This window comes from Cupressus sempervirens, chromosome 9, assembly GCF_028749045.1.
Source record: "Cupressus sempervirens isolate cs-2001-9-10 chromosome 9, ASM2874904v1, whole genome shotgun sequence".
NCBI classification, from domain to species: Eukaryota; Viridiplantae; Streptophyta; class Pinopsida; order Cupressales; family Cupressaceae; genus Cupressus; species Cupressus sempervirens.
The window spans coordinates 360,747,674-360,763,798 of NC_143126.1; positions in this window are offsets into that span (position 1 = coordinate 360,747,674).

Below are 16,125 nucleotides of genomic sequence, written 5' to 3' on the forward strand. Positions count from 1 at the left end.
CACTGTGTCAAATGTGTTATTGAATCTATTATGTTTCATGTTTACATTTCTACAAATTTGATTTGATAGTAACTTATAAAGTTTAAGTGATTGTATGATCTAATGGATGAATGCATGAATATGTTATATGGATATGGGTTTGCTAAGCTATTAAAAGTTTTATTTGTACATCTAAATCTTAGATAACTGATTCACACCCCCCCCCCCCCCCCCCCCCCCCAACCTCATTTATTGTAAAGAATTCCAACAATATATAACCTTAGAATGACTTCTTATGAGATTGTAGACTTATTCAATGATTTGTAACCTCAGAATGGCTTTTTATGACATTGTAATGACTTTGACTGAAGTGTTGACTAATTTAATGATTGCTAATCTCAAAATGGCTTATTATAAGATTGTAGTTGGGTATGAGTGAATGATTGATTGATTTGATGAATGGCTTGTTGAATAGTCATATTGAAGCTATATGTACAATTATTTAATGCATGTCTTAAGGGATGAACCTTATATTTCTAGAAATAGGTACAAATTATCTTTTGACCCTCTTCTATGGAGTCATAGAAAAATGAGTCTCAATGTAAAGACCTTAACTTTGGATTCCACTTTTGGATATTCTTGAGTTTTGGGTATGTTTTTGGGGGCCAAATCACACCCAAAATCAATTGATTGATTTAAGAAACAATTTATGGTTCAAAAGTTTTGAGTCTTTGTGTACAAGTCTGTCTAGAATGGCAGAATTCAAGACTATGTTTTATTTCTAAGATTTGAGATTAAAAAATTTATAACTTTAGAATGACTTCATATGAGATTTGAGCTGATTTTGAGTGAAGGGTTGACTTATTTAGTGATCTGTAACCTTATAATGGTTTGTTAATAAGATTGTAGCTAATTCTAATTGAATGATTGACCAATTTGATGGTATATAATGTAAGAATGACTTGTTATGAGATTGTAGTTGATTCAAAGTAAAGGTTTGACCAATTTGGAAACTTGTAACCTCAGAATGTCTTGTAATAAGATTGTAGTTAAGTCTGAGTGAACGGTTGACTTTCAATGATATGTAACCTTAGAATAACTTATTATGAGATATGAATGACTCTGATTGAATGGTTGATCAATTCAGCAATCTAAAACCTAAAAATAGCTTAGTATGAGATTATAGCTTATTCTAAGTGAAGGTTTGACCAATTTGGTGATCTACAACCTTAAAATGGCTTGTTTTGATATTTTAGTTGATTTTGAGTGAAGGGTTGACTGATTCAGCAATTTGCACACTTAAAATAGTTCATTATGAGATTGTGGTTGATTTTGATTACATGGTTGACCAATCTGGTGATTTTTAAGCTTAGAATGGCTTGATATAAGGTTCTAAATGATTGTGTGTGAAGGTTTGACTAATTATGTGATCTACAACCATAGAATGGCTTGTTATAAAATTATGGCTAATTTTGATTGAATGGTTGATAAATTCAATGATTTGTAACCTTGAAATGGCTACTTATGAGATTATGGTTGATTATGAGTAAAGGTTTGACTAATTTGATGATCTGTAACCTCATAATGGGCTTTCATAAGATTGAACAATTGAATAATTCAATGATCTATAACCTTAGAATGGCTTGTTGTAAATGATAGTTGATTCTAATTGAAGGATTGACTTATTCAATGATCTATAACCTCAAAATGGCATGTTATGAAACTGTAGTTGATTCTCATGAAGAGTTGACTAATTCAATGGTTTATAACATCATAATGCCTTGTTATAATAGTTTTGCTAATTCTAAGTGAAGGGTTGACCGATTTAGAGATGTGTAAACTTAGAATGGCTTGTTATGATATTGTAGCTAATTTTGAGTGAAGGTTTAAATAATTTGATGATTTGTACCCTCATATTGACTTCCTGTGAGATCTCGGTTGACTTTGATTGAATAGATAATCAATTCAGTGATCTATGATCTTAGAATAGCTTATTATGAGTGAAGGGTTCACCAATTCAGTGATCTACAACCTAAGAATGGATTGTTATGAGATTTTAGTTGATTCTAAGTGAAGGGTTGACCAATTCAGCAATCTACACCCTAAAAATGGCTCATTATGAGATTATGGTTTATTCTTATTAAATGGTTGACCCATTTGGCAATTTGTAAGCTCAAAATGGCTTGGTGTAAAGTGGTAATTGATTTTGCATGAAGGGTTCACTTATTTAGTGATCTACTACCTCAAAACATCTTGTTATGAAATTTTGGTTGAGTTTGATTGAATGATTAATGGATTTGGTGATTTGTAACCTTGGAATGGTTTGTTATGAGATTGTAGTTGATTCTGATTGAATGGTTCAATGATTCAATAATACGTAGCCTCAGAATGGTTTGTTATGAGATTCTAGTTGATTTTGAGTGAAGGGTCTACTTATTCAACAATCTATAACCTCAAAATGGCTTGCAATGAAATTATAGTTGATTTTGAGTGAAGAGTTGACTGATTCAATCATTTATAGCATCAAAATACCTTGTTATGAAATTGTAACTAATTTTGAGTAAAGGGTTGATTGATTCGATGATATGTACATTCAAAATGACTTGTTATGGGATTATAGATTATTCTTAGTGAAGGGTTGACCAACACGGTGATTTGTAACCTCTAAATAACTTGCTATGAGATTTTGGCTGACTTTGATTGAACGGTTGATCAATTCAATGATCTACAACTTTAGAATAGTTTATTATGAGATTGTAGCTAATTTTGAGTGAAGGGTTGACCAATTTGGCAATCTGTAATCTTAGAATGACTTGTTATAAGATTGTGGGTCATTTTAATTAAATAGTTGAGTGAATCAATGATATGTAACCTTAGACTTGTTATGAGATAGTATATGTTTTTGAGTAGAGGGTTGACCAATTCAACAATTTATAGCATGAGAATCACATATTATGAGATTGTAGCTAATTCTAAGTGAAGGATTGACTGATTTGATGATTTGCAACCTCAAAGTGGCATGTTATGAGATTGTAGACTTATTCAACAATCTGTAACATCAAAATGGCTTGTTATGACATTCTAGGTGATTATGAGTGAAGGGTTGACCGATTTGATGATCTATAAACTCAAAATGGCTTGTTATAAGATTACAACTAAGTATGAGTGAATGATTGACTAATTTGGTGAATGACTTGTTAAAAAGTCATATTGAAGCTATATGTATAATTATTTAATGTATATTTAAGGGATGAACCTTATATTCAATTAATTATCTTTCTAATGCAATTAGTTTGGTTCTTTTTTTAAACATTTTTGTAAAACTTATGATAATTTTAGTGAAAACTAGTTTTTAATAATCTTTGATGGAGTCAAAGAACAATTGGTCTCAATGTAGAGACCGTATCTTTGGATTCCATTGTTAGATTTACATAAGTTTTGGGTATGTTGTTTGGGGCCAATTTTTTTTCAAAACCGATGGTTAGATTTAGGAAACAAGTTCTAGTTTAATTGAGTCTCTATGTATAGGTCTATTTAGAATGAAAAACTTTAAGAATATGTTTCCTTTCTAACCTTAGAATGACTTGTTATGAGATTCTGGTTGCTTTTGAGTGTAGAGTTGACTCATTCAACATTTTTTTACTTTAGAATAACTTGTTATGAGATTTGAATTGATTCTGAGTGAAGTGTTGACTTATTCAATGGTCTATGGTTTATTATAAGATTCTAAGCTAATTATGATTGAATGGTTGATCGATTTGATGATCTGTAACCTCAAAATGACCTATTATAATATTGTAGCTCATTTAGAGTAAAGGTTTGACCAATTTGGAAACTTGTAACCTCAAAATGGCTTGTAATAATATTTTAGTTGATTCTAAGTGAAGGGTTGATCAATTCAATGATTTATGACCTCAAAATCACTAGTTATAAGATTGTACATAAGTTTGGGTGAATGGTTGACTGATTTGGTAACATTTAACTTTAAAATGACTTGTTATGAGATATGGAGGACTCTAATTGAACGGATCAATTTGGTGATCTACAACCTAAGAATAGCTTATTAAAAGATTATGGCTTATTCTAAGTGAAGGGTTGACCAATTTAGTGATCTACAACCTCAAAATGACTTGTTATGATATTTTAAATAATTCTAAGTGAAGGGTTGACTGATTTGGCAATTTGTACAATCAAAATGACTCGTTATGAGATTGTGTTTAATTTTGGATAAATGGTTGACTGATTTGGCAATTTGTAAACTCAAAATGGCTTGATAAAATTGTAAGTGATTTTATGTGAAGGGTTGACTTACTTGGTGATCTACAACCTCATAATGGCTTGTTTTAAAATTTTGGTTGATTTTGATTGAATGGTTGATTAATTTAGTGATTTTTAACCTATCAATGGGTCGTTATGAGATTATAGTTGATTTTGAGTGACTGTTTGACTTTTTTGATGATCTATAACCTCACAATGGGTTGTTATAAAATTATATCTAATTATGATTGAATAGTTGAATGATTCAATGATTTGTATCCTCAAAATGGCCTGTTATGTGATGATAGTTGATTTCGAGTGAAGGGTTGACTTATTCAGTGATCTATAACCTCAAAATGGCTTGTTTTGAAATTGTAGCTTATTTTGAGTGAAGAGTTGACTGATTTGATGATTTATAGTGTCAAAATGCCTTATTATGAGATTGTAGCTGATTCTGAGTGAAGGGTTGACCGATTCGGTGATATGTAAACTCAAAATGGTATATTATGATAGTTTAGCTAAGTTTGAGTGAAGGATTGACCAATTTGGTGATTTGTAGCCTTAGAATGACTTGCTATGAGATTTTTAGTGACTCTAATTGAATGCCTTATCAATTTAGCAATCTACAATCTTAAAATTCCTTATTATGAGATTGTCACTATTTTTAAGTGAGGGTTGACCAATTTGGCCATCTATAATCTTAGAATGTCTTGTTATGAGATGGTAGTTATTTTTGAGTGAATGGTTGACTAATTTAGTAATTTATGACATCATAATGGTATGTTATGAGATTGTAGCTAATTCTGAGTGAAGTGTTGATGGATTTGATGATCCATAACATCAGAATTACTTGTTATGAAATTATAGACTTATTCAACAATTTATAACCTCATAATAACTTGTTATGAAATTGTAAATGACTCTAAGTGAAGGGTTGACAAAATTGATAATTATAACCTCAAACTAGCATGTTTTAAGATTTTAGCTGAGTTTGAGTGAATGGATGATCGATTCAGTGAATGGCTTGTTAAACAATCATATTGAAGCTATATGTACAATTATTTAATGCATGTTTAAGGGATGAATATTATATTTTTAGAAATAAGGATGAATTATCTTCCTAATATAATTAGTTTGATTCCTTTTATAATTTTTTTTTGTAAAAGTTATGATAATTTTAGTTAAAACTACTTTTTAACCCTCTTTAATGGAGCCACAAAAAAATGGGTCTCAATGTAGGGACCATAACTTTGGATTCCACTATTGGAATTTGCTAAGTTTGCAGTATATTGTTGGGGGCCAAATTTTGCCCTAAATCAATGGTTAGATTTAAAAACCAAGTTCTAGTTCAAAAATTTTGAGTCTCTATGTATAGGTTTATCTAGAATGGAAAAATTTAAGACTATATTTTCTTTCTAACCTTAAAATGGCTTGTGATGACATTCTAGTTCACTCTAAGTGTAGGGTTGACTAATTTAGTGATTTGTAACTTTAGAATGAATTGTTATAAGATTTGAGATATTAGTGAAAGGTTGACTTATTTGGTGATCAATAACCTCAGAATGTTTTGTTATAAGATTGTACACAATTCTAAATTATAGTTGACTAGCCAATTTGATGCGTTATAACCACATAATGACTTGTCATAAGATGTTAGTTGATTTAGAGTCAAGGTTTCATTGATTTGGCAACCTATAACCTCTGAAAGGCTTGTAATAACATTTTAGTTGACTCTTAGTGAAGGGTTGACCAATTTGATAATGTGTAACCTTAGAATAGCTTGTTATAAGATTATAAATGAGTCTAAGTGGATGGTTAACTAATTTGGTGATATATATCCTTAAAATGACTTTTTATGAGATATGGATGACTATGATTGAACGATTGATCGATTTGGAAATTTGTAACCTAAAAATAGCTTATTATGAGATTATAGCTTGTTCTGAGTAAAGGGTTGACCAATTCAGTGATCTATAACCTTAGAATAGTTTGTTATGATATTTTAGTTGGTTCTAAGTGAAGGGTTGACTAACTAAAATATGTGCACCTTCAAAATGACTCGTTATGAGAGTGTGGTTGATTTTGATTGAATGGTTGACCAATTTGGCAATTTGTAAGTTCATAATGGCTTGATATAATATTGTACCTAATTTTGCATGAAGGGTTGACTTATTCAATGATCTACAACCTTAGAATGGATTGTTATTAAATTGTGGTTGATTTATTTGGTGATTTGTAACCTTAAAATAGCTTGTTATGAGATAATAGTTGATTCTGAGTGAAGGTTTGACTTATTCAATTATCTATAACCTCAAAATGGGTTGTTATAAAATTGTAGATGATTCTAATTGAACACAATTCAATGATTTGTAACCTTAGAATGACTTGTTAAGATATTAGAGTTGATTCTGAGTGAAAGTTTGACTTATTCAAAAATCTATAGCCTCAAAATGGCTTGTTACAAAATTGTAGCTAATTCTAAGTGAAGAGTTAATCAATTCAATGATTTATAGAATCACAATGCCTTGTTATAAGATTGTAGCTAATTCAAAGTGAAGGATTGTCCAATTCAGAAACTTGTAATATTAGAATTGCCTTTTATGAGATTATGGATCATTTTGATTGAATGGTTGGTTAATTCAGTAATTTATAACCTCAGAATGACTTGTTATGAGGTTATAGTTGTGTTTGAGTGAAAGGTTAACTAATTCAAAAATTTATAGCATAAGAATGATATGTTATGAAACTATAACTTATTGACCAATTTCATTATTGTAACCTCAAAATGACTTTTTATGAGATTGTAGACTTATTCAACGATCTATAACCTCAAAATGGCTTGTTAAGACATTGTAGTAGATTTTGAGTGAGGGGTTGATCAATTCGATGATCTATAATTTTAGAATGGCTTGTTATAAGATTGTAGTTGAGCCTAAATGAATAGTTGATTGATTAGTGAATGACTTGTTAAATAGGTCTATTGAAGCTATATCTATGATTATTTAATGCATGTTTAAAGAGATGAACCTTATAGATCTTGAAAGAGGTATGAATTATCTTTTGAATGCAATTGATTTGGTTAGTTTAAAAAAAAAAAATCGTAAAAGTTACAATAATTTGAGTGAAAACTAGTTTTTAACCCTCTTTAATGAAGTCGTAGAAAAATGGGCCTTAGTGTAGAGACCATAACTTTGGATTCCACCATTGGTTTTTTCTAATTTTTGGGTATGTTGTTGGAGGGCAAAGTTTTGAGTCTCCATGTATAGGTCTAGAATGACAAAATTTAGGACTACATTTTCTTTCTACCCTTAGAATGGATTTTTATGAGATTCTAGTTGGTTCCAAGTGTAAGGCTGACTGATTTAGTGATTTATAACTTTAGATTGACTTGTTATGAGATTTGAGATAATTCTAATCTAAGGGTTGAATTATTTGGTGATCTAGAAGCTTAGAATGGTTTGTTATTTTTTAGCCTTAGAAAGGTGTGTTATGAGATTCTAGTTGGTTTTTAGTGTAGGGTTGACTAATTCAGTAATTTGCAACTTTAGAATAGCTTGTTATGAGATTTGAGCTAATTTTAAGTGAAGGGTTGACCTATTTGATGATCTATTACCTTTGAATAGTTTTTTGTAAGATTGTAGCTAATAATGAGTGAACAATAAACCAATTCAATAATCTATAACCTCTAAATGACTTCATATGAGATTGTAAATGATTTAGAGTCAAGGTTTGACCAATTTGGCAAATTGTAACCTCATAATGGCTTATAATAATATTTCAGTTGATTCTGAGTGATGGTTTGACAAATTTGATGATGTGAGGCCTTGCCCTGACCCATTATAGTATAATGATACATTACTATTATTTTGATACTCATGACTTGAGATGTCAAGACATTATCTGATGCTTTGAACATATTATATTATTTCATGTTGTGTGATGTTATTTTCAGATATTTAATGTTTGTCATTTAATGTTTTATGTATATGTATGTTGATGAATTAAGTAAAATGTAGGATTAACTCTTGGATTAAGAGGTTTTAATGTTTAAGAATTGAGAGAAACCCTGACTGATTTATAGATGTATGTTTTAATTTATGTGATTCCTAATACATATATACATATGTGCATATGATTTTATGGGACTATTGATGTGTGCAATGAGTGTGCAGGATATTTTAGCCGAGAAACCCGACGGAGGAACATAATTGATCCCTATGTGTTAATTGTGGAAACCTTGTTGTTCGTAATTAAATTGAGATGTATATATGTATCCTTCTGTGATCAGTAAATGTTAATGTTCGTAACTATGTTCATTTAGTGTCACTTGATACTCGTGAATTGTTTATGCTCTTCAGCATGCTAGCTAGGGTTAGCTATGTAACCTTTGGATCTAAGTCAGATTAAGTTAGTTTCTTTTTGCTGATTCAGTTCTTAATCGAGTTTAGTCACCCTTAATCCAAATTAGTGCTTAATCTGTATTTTTAGTATTGTTAGTTGGTCCTAATTATTTATTAGCTTTTTTTTGGTTCCAAACCTATTCCTAAGGCTTTTAAACCTAAAATATTTATACCCAAAGGGTATGGGTATGGGTTGGGAGCATTTTTCAACCCCTAAGCCCCTTTTATTGACTTTTGAGGTCACTCAAAAAGTCTTATTTTTTCTTTGTGCGAAAATTACAAGTGGCTACCATGAGTTGCATCACTTCAACTCTAGTTAGTGGTTAATCTTAGTATGGGTTGAGTTAGAAACTTCTAGATTTGTAAGTGGGTGGGAGAAGTTATTGCCTTTTTGGTGGTTGAGTTTGAGTCTTATTTAGAGGCCCTTCTTGGAGTAGTTTAGGTTGTTACCCAATCTCTACTTTCAGGGAGGAGTCTTGGAAGATTGAAGGAAGGAAGGAAAAGCTCTACTCAAATTTTTTCATTTGCCATTACCTCTTTGTGAAGGTAGGAGTTTTCATTTCTCTTGTTCAAATTTTCATGCTTGTTTCATGCTTATGCTATGGTGTTGTTGTTTGAATGCTTGTATGTATGTTGGGTATGTTGGGAAGGATTGCAACCATGTTTTTTTAAAAATATTTTCCTTTCATGTTTATGTTTGAATTTTGATGTTTTCTTGTATGGGTGTTTTGGTATTACTCACCCTTAGATAAGGTAGAAGTGACCAATTTTGGGAAAGATATTTTTAGTTGGACTCCAACAAGTGTAGAGTCTCTTCTTAGGATGAGAAGAGGGAGAGAGGGTAGGGTGTTATGGGCCCCTACCTATCAGCACAAACCTCGTATGAGTTTGGTATGTTAAAATGAAAGAACAGAAGTTCTTGGTTTATAGCCCCGATTGGACATCTATTTTGGTGTTGTGTCTAACTTCTCCTTTTGGAAGAATCCACCTTTCCCTAGTTTTGATTCATTGTGAATCCTATTGTGAAAACCTTGTATGAATATGCATGTTTGATTTGACTCTTGGTCATGCTTGTTGAAACCTGATCAGATTCTGTTCTCTCCAAAATTCATAGAAATGTGTTGCAGGAATTGATGTGAAACCCTTGATGAGGGTCATGAAGGAAATTCAATTAAATTATTATAATTTTGGGATTGGAATCCTATGTAATTTGTATTTCAAAACCTTGTTGTAATGGCAACGATGCCGAGTTTTCTTCCTGGTTCTTTCTCGGCTAGGCCTTTGAATCAGGTTTGCCAATAAAATGGTGATTGAGTAATATTGCTTATCATGAGATTTAATCATAATTTTTAATTATATGGATGCACATCAAAAATAGGATGAAATGATGATGGTTTAGTTAAGAAAATTTTCAAGTTTCCTTATATGTTAAAAATGAAAAAAATATGTTAAGAAAAGAAAAATGGATATGGTTGATATATTTCAATTCAAGTTTGTTTAGGAGATCAAATAAATCTGGTATTAATGTAACACAAACTATTGAATCTATGTTTTAAATCCATTCAAAAATATACACCTTGAAAAAAAAAATACATTGCTTTGTCAATTTATACTTAGAAAAAAATTTTGAAAAAAAAAAAAAAATGTTCCAAGAGAGTAAAAAACGCTTTGGTTTTTGTATGGGGAGACAATTTAAATCCCCATATTGGCAATAGAGAATCTTTAAAAGATTCCTTAAAATATCTTTAATATCTAATATATGTTCTATTTTAATTAAAAAAGAATAAGGGACAATATATATATATATATAAATAAAATGAAACAATATCTTTCTTACCTAAGAAACTTTATGTCTTTAATACATACCCATCTCCTCCAATTGGACGTCAGTTTTGGAGATCCAATTTTAAAAAAAAGTTTTTTTGTTTTAATCAATGTCAATTGCCATGATGGGAGGGTGACATCACCTGTCTACACATCCCATCCCCCTTCTCCTTTTTAAATTTGGGCACTCACTTGGATGGGAAAGCAATAAAGTTGTTTTAAAACAAAGTTTGCAAACATATTTAATTTGCTTTTCTCCCCACCCCCAAATCCCTTGATTGCCACCTTTTTGGGATGGGCCTGCATAGTCTTGGCCTTGGGCAGAGTGTTGTACCCATGGCCAGCACTCGGGAAGCACTTGGCCTTGGGAAGTGCTCACCCATGTGTAGGTGGGGTGTAGGGGGAGCTTAGGTGGGGGAAAGTTAGTAATAGGGTTAGTATAGGGTAGTGCTAGGTGTTAGAAAGTAGGTTAGTATTATATGAATGTTAGTTTATGTGTTAGTGTTAGAGTTAAGTTTAATATTTTTTATGTGATGTTAGGTTAGTTTAGTTTAGTTTATTAATAGTTTTTAAAATTAAAGTTTTTAATATGTCTTTTTCTTTTTAAATTTTATTATAATTTTTTCATTAAGTTAGTTAATTTAATAAATGAGTAGTATTAAGACAGTTTTTAGTTTAGTATTAATTAGTTATGATAATTTTGTTACTTTTTATTATTTATTTATATTTGTAAGTAGTTTTGTTATTAATAGTTATTTAGTCAGTTTAAATTTAATTAAGTTTAGATTTAGTTAGTTTTAATATTAATGTTAATTTAGTTTTTTGAATATTAATTAGTTTTAATTTAAAAGTTGATTGGCTATTTAAGGTAAGTTTAATTGTAGATTTTATTTGATTAGATTTTTTAATTAATCTAAATCCGAATTCATTTAGATTGTTACTTAAATAATTTTCACATATTGTTGTAAGTTAATATAATAACATAACCTTTGTCAATATCAACTTAATAACGAGAGTATTAATTTAACAATGTAGAGAACCTATACTTTAACTTTGGATGCAAACTTATCAAACTTAGAGTATTCTAATTATTAATTTAAAAAAAAAAAAATTGTGTGTTTTTGCCTTGTAGTTTGGGCATGACATTTTGGTATCAGAGCCCATGTTTCAACACTAGGAACCTTAAACCATTGTGCTTCCTAAACTTAACTCAAACATTTAATTGTGTAGATGCCTCATGTTACTCGAAGCAACCGGCGAGGCAGAGGTCATAGGGCTAGGGGTGGTAGAGCAGGACAGGAGGATGGACCACCTCCACTACCACCTCCACCTCCACCACCATCGAACCCAAACCAAGACATTATAGATGCACTTTAGACTTTGATCAGCGTAGTTCAATAGAGAGTAGTACCTGTAGTTCAACCAGGTCAGCAGATTCCAATAGTGGAAGCAGAGGGACCTAGAGGAGGCAGACTCAAAGTCAGAGAGAGGACTAGGAGTCCCCCGCTGAGACAAATAGAGGGCCAGGGTGAGCACGAGGAAGAGTCAATACACTAGAGAGGACCCCCACTTGACAGACCTCCTAGACATATAGGAGATGATATCAGGGAATTGATTTTACTCAGGCCACCATTATTTACCAGTTCCACTGAGGGAATAGTAGCAGAGGCATGGTTACAGAGCCTACAACGATGCTTTGGGTTATGCCTTTACGGGAGTAATCTAAAGGCATTCCTAGCAGTTCATCAGTTGAGAGGGGATGCCTCCAATTGGTGGCACAAGAGGAGACCATAGGAGGAGTGAGGATGGATACTTTCACATGGGAGTCTTTCCTAGAATGATTTTGAGAGAGGTACTTGTCAGAGCATTTTTGACAGAACCAGATAGAGGAGTTTCATTCTCTTTATCAAAGAGGTCTTATAGTGGCTCAATATGAGAGAAGGTTTCTTGAGCTCCTTCCTTATGTGGAATACATGAAGGACGAGAAACTACAGGTGCATCACTTTATCATGGATCTAAATTTTTCACTTCAGGGTCTAGTTCGGATGGCCTTCCCTACCACCTTCAGACAGGTAGTGGAGATAGCACTAGTTGTTGAGGATACTCATGGTAGGCAGGAATCACGGGATCGGTCTCAAAACTAAAACTCTTCCCAGTAGAAATCCCCTTGGAAAGGGAATCAAAACTATATAGCAGGGTCCTCTAAGGGCCAACATTCTCAACAGCCAAAACCCAAACAGTAGCAGTAGTAGAAACCTTCTCAGGGTTATCAGAGCTCCAAGCCCAAGTAGTGGCAATCATAGGGTCCCAAGTAGGATCAAAAAGTATAGGCCCCATAGTCACAGTCAGTGAAGACTCAACAGTCTTCTAGGGGTGGATATAGTGGATCTAGTAGGTCAGGAGGCCCACAGTAGTCTGGATCATAGGGTGTATGATCTTATACTCAAGGACCATGCTAAAATTGTGGTGGCATGGGTCATATAGCTAGGTATGTCCGCAAGGATAGGCATCCAGTGGTCAGAGTAGGGCTTTTTCAAAGCTGACAGTTGGTGACATGGGTAGATCCCACAGAGTTTTTGCAGTGGTTGACAACTGCCAGGCTGAGCATCAAGCCATAGTTATCGAGGCTATAGTTATTATATAGGGCCATATGGTTGCAATTTTATTTGATTTTGGAGGTACTGACTCTTTTATATCTCCATTTGTTGTGGAGCATTGTGGGCTAGTGGTAGTTAGACAGGATGTTAGTTGGGAAGTAGAATTAGCCTCAGGAACCAAAGTGTCAATTAGTTCCATGGTGCAGAATTGTCAAATGTAGATTGGAGACATGTCCACTATGTTTGATCTACGCATTACCCCTTTAGGTTCTTATGATGTTGTTCTTGGCATGGGTTGGATTTATGACCACAATACAAAGATGGATTGTCAACAGAAGAGGGTGGAATGTGTGGATGATGATGGTATTTCTAGGGAGATCTTTGGAGTGAAGAGACCTGTGTCCCTTCATATGATTTCTACTATGCAGCTTAGATAGTGCATATGAAAGGGTTGTCAATTATTCGCTATCACCATTAGTGATAGAGAGGAAGATTCAAAGGGGGAGCCATACCTTGATGATTTTCCAATTCTATAGGAGTTTGCAGATGTGTTTCCTTCAGAGCTTCTTAGTATGCATCCACCTCGAGCAGTAGATTTTCACATAGACCTTGTGCCAAGAGCCGAGCCAATTTTGAGAGCAACATACAGGATGACTACTCATGAGCTTAGTGAACTAAAGGCTTAGTTGGAGGAACTCTTAGAGAAGGGGCATATTCGACCTAGTGTGTCGCCTTAGGGTGCACCGGTGATCTTCGTCAAGAAGAAGGATGGATCACTTAGGTTGTGTATTGATTATTGGCAATTGAACAAAGTAACCATCAAGAACTGATATCCTCTTCCCAAAATTGATGATCTCTATGATCAGTTGCAAGGTGCCTGAGTATTTTCAAAGATTGATCTAAAGTTGGGTTATCATCAGTTGAGGATTGTGGATAGTGATATCCCCAAGGCTACTTTTCATATTAGGTATGGTCACTACAAGTTCACTGTGGTACCATTTGGCCTCACGAATGCTCCAGCTGTATTCATGAGCCTCATGAATGGAGTATTCTATACCTTTTTGGATAAGTTTGTGGTTGTTTTTCTTGATGGCATTCTGATTTATTTTCATGATGAGAAAGAGCATGAAGAGCACCTGAGGCAGGTATTGCAGAAGCTAAGAGAGAATAAGTTGTTTGGCAGCTTGTCAAAGTGTGCATTCTTTAGACCCAAGATACATTATTTGGGTCATGTCATATCAGGTGATGGAGTCTCAATAGACCCATCAAAGATTAAGGCTATCATGGATTGGCTAGCACCTACCAATGTTACTTAAGTGAGGAGCTTTATGGGGCTAGCAGGATATTATCGATGTTTCATTTCAGGATTCTCTAGATTGGTAAACCCCATCACATCTCTTCAAAAAAAGGGGAAGAAGTATGAGTGGAAAAAGAAGTGTGGTAGAGATTTTCAAGAGCTCAAGAAAGCCCTCATGAGTGCACCAATTCTTGTAGTACCAAATCCTTTTGCAGATTTTGTGGTGTGCACTGATGCATCTTTAGATGGTATAGGTGTAGTCCTTATGCAGGATGGATGACCTATTTCCTTTGAGTCTAGGAAGTTGAAGACTCATGAAATCAATTATCCTACTCATAACCTAGAACTTTTGGTAGTGGTTCATGCCTTGGTGAGATGGTGACACTTCCTTCTGGGTCATAGATTTGAGCTTCATTTCGCTCACTAGAGCTTGCAGTACATATTTTCTCAGCCAAACTTTAATGCTAGGCAAATAAGGTGGATGGAGTTTCTGTGTGAGTATGATTTTGATGTTCATTACATCAAGGGAAAGGAGAATGTGGTTGCAGATGCCTTAAGTAGAAGGTGCCATGAGTTTTCATCTATGACTACTTGCACTGACTTGAGAGAGTGGATCTTACAACATTTACCAGCCGATGAGCTTTATGCAAAGGTGAGTCAAATAGTGCATTCTCAGAGACCCTTCGAAGGGAAGTATTCAAAGTATTCCTTAGAGTTCAATGAACTTTTGTGTCATAGAGGACATATGGATGTACCTCTCATTGGGGGTTTGCATGAGCTCATTGTACTTGAGGCTCACAGAGTACCTTATGCAGCGCACCCCAGTGTTAAGAAGTTACATGCAGATTTGAGGCAATTGCATCACTGGCCAGGAATGAGAGTGCAAATTGCTAGCATAGTTGCGAGATACCTTGAGTGCCAAAGGGTGAAGGTAGAGCACTATCATCCTAGTGGGCTTCTTCAGCCGCATGAGATTGTAGAGTGGAAATGGGATACTATATCTATGGATTTCATTGTTGGTCTTCCTATGTCATCTCACCACCATGATGCCATTTTGGTGATAGTTGACACATTGACCAAGGTTGCCCATTTCTCACCAGTGCGTACTACATTCACTTCATGTGACATAGCTCAGGTGTTCTTGTGGGATACTGTCAGACTTCATGGTGTTCCTCATAAGATCATCTCTGATAGAGACTCATTGTTCACTTCTTCATTTTGGAGAGAGTTGTAGGCAGCTTTGGGCACTAGGCTCAATTTTAGTACAACATACCATCCTCAGACTAACGGTTAGACTGAGTGAGTGATTCAAGTTTTGGAGGACATGCTACGTATATATGTGATGGACCATCAAGTCAAATGGGAGGAATACCTACATCTTGTCGAGTTTGCCTATAACAATGGGCACCATTCCTCCATAGGTATGCTGCCTTATGAGGCCTTGTATGGAAGACCGTGTAAGATGCCCTTGAGCTGGGACAGGATTGAGGATGGAGTATCTATTGGTCCCCAGTTAGTAAAGGAGATGGAGTAGCAGGTGACCCTAATTAGACAGTGGCTGAGCAAGGCACAAGATAGGCAGAAGAAGTATGCTGATGCAAAGAGGATAGATTGAGAGTATTAGGTTGGTGATAGAGTGTTCTTGAGGGTGCGATCGCACAAGAGTCTAATTTGATTCGAAAAGGGCTCTAAGTTGGCACCCCGATTTGTTGGATTGTTCAAGATCCTAGAGAGGATAAGACCTATTGCATACCATTTAGCTTTGCCACCT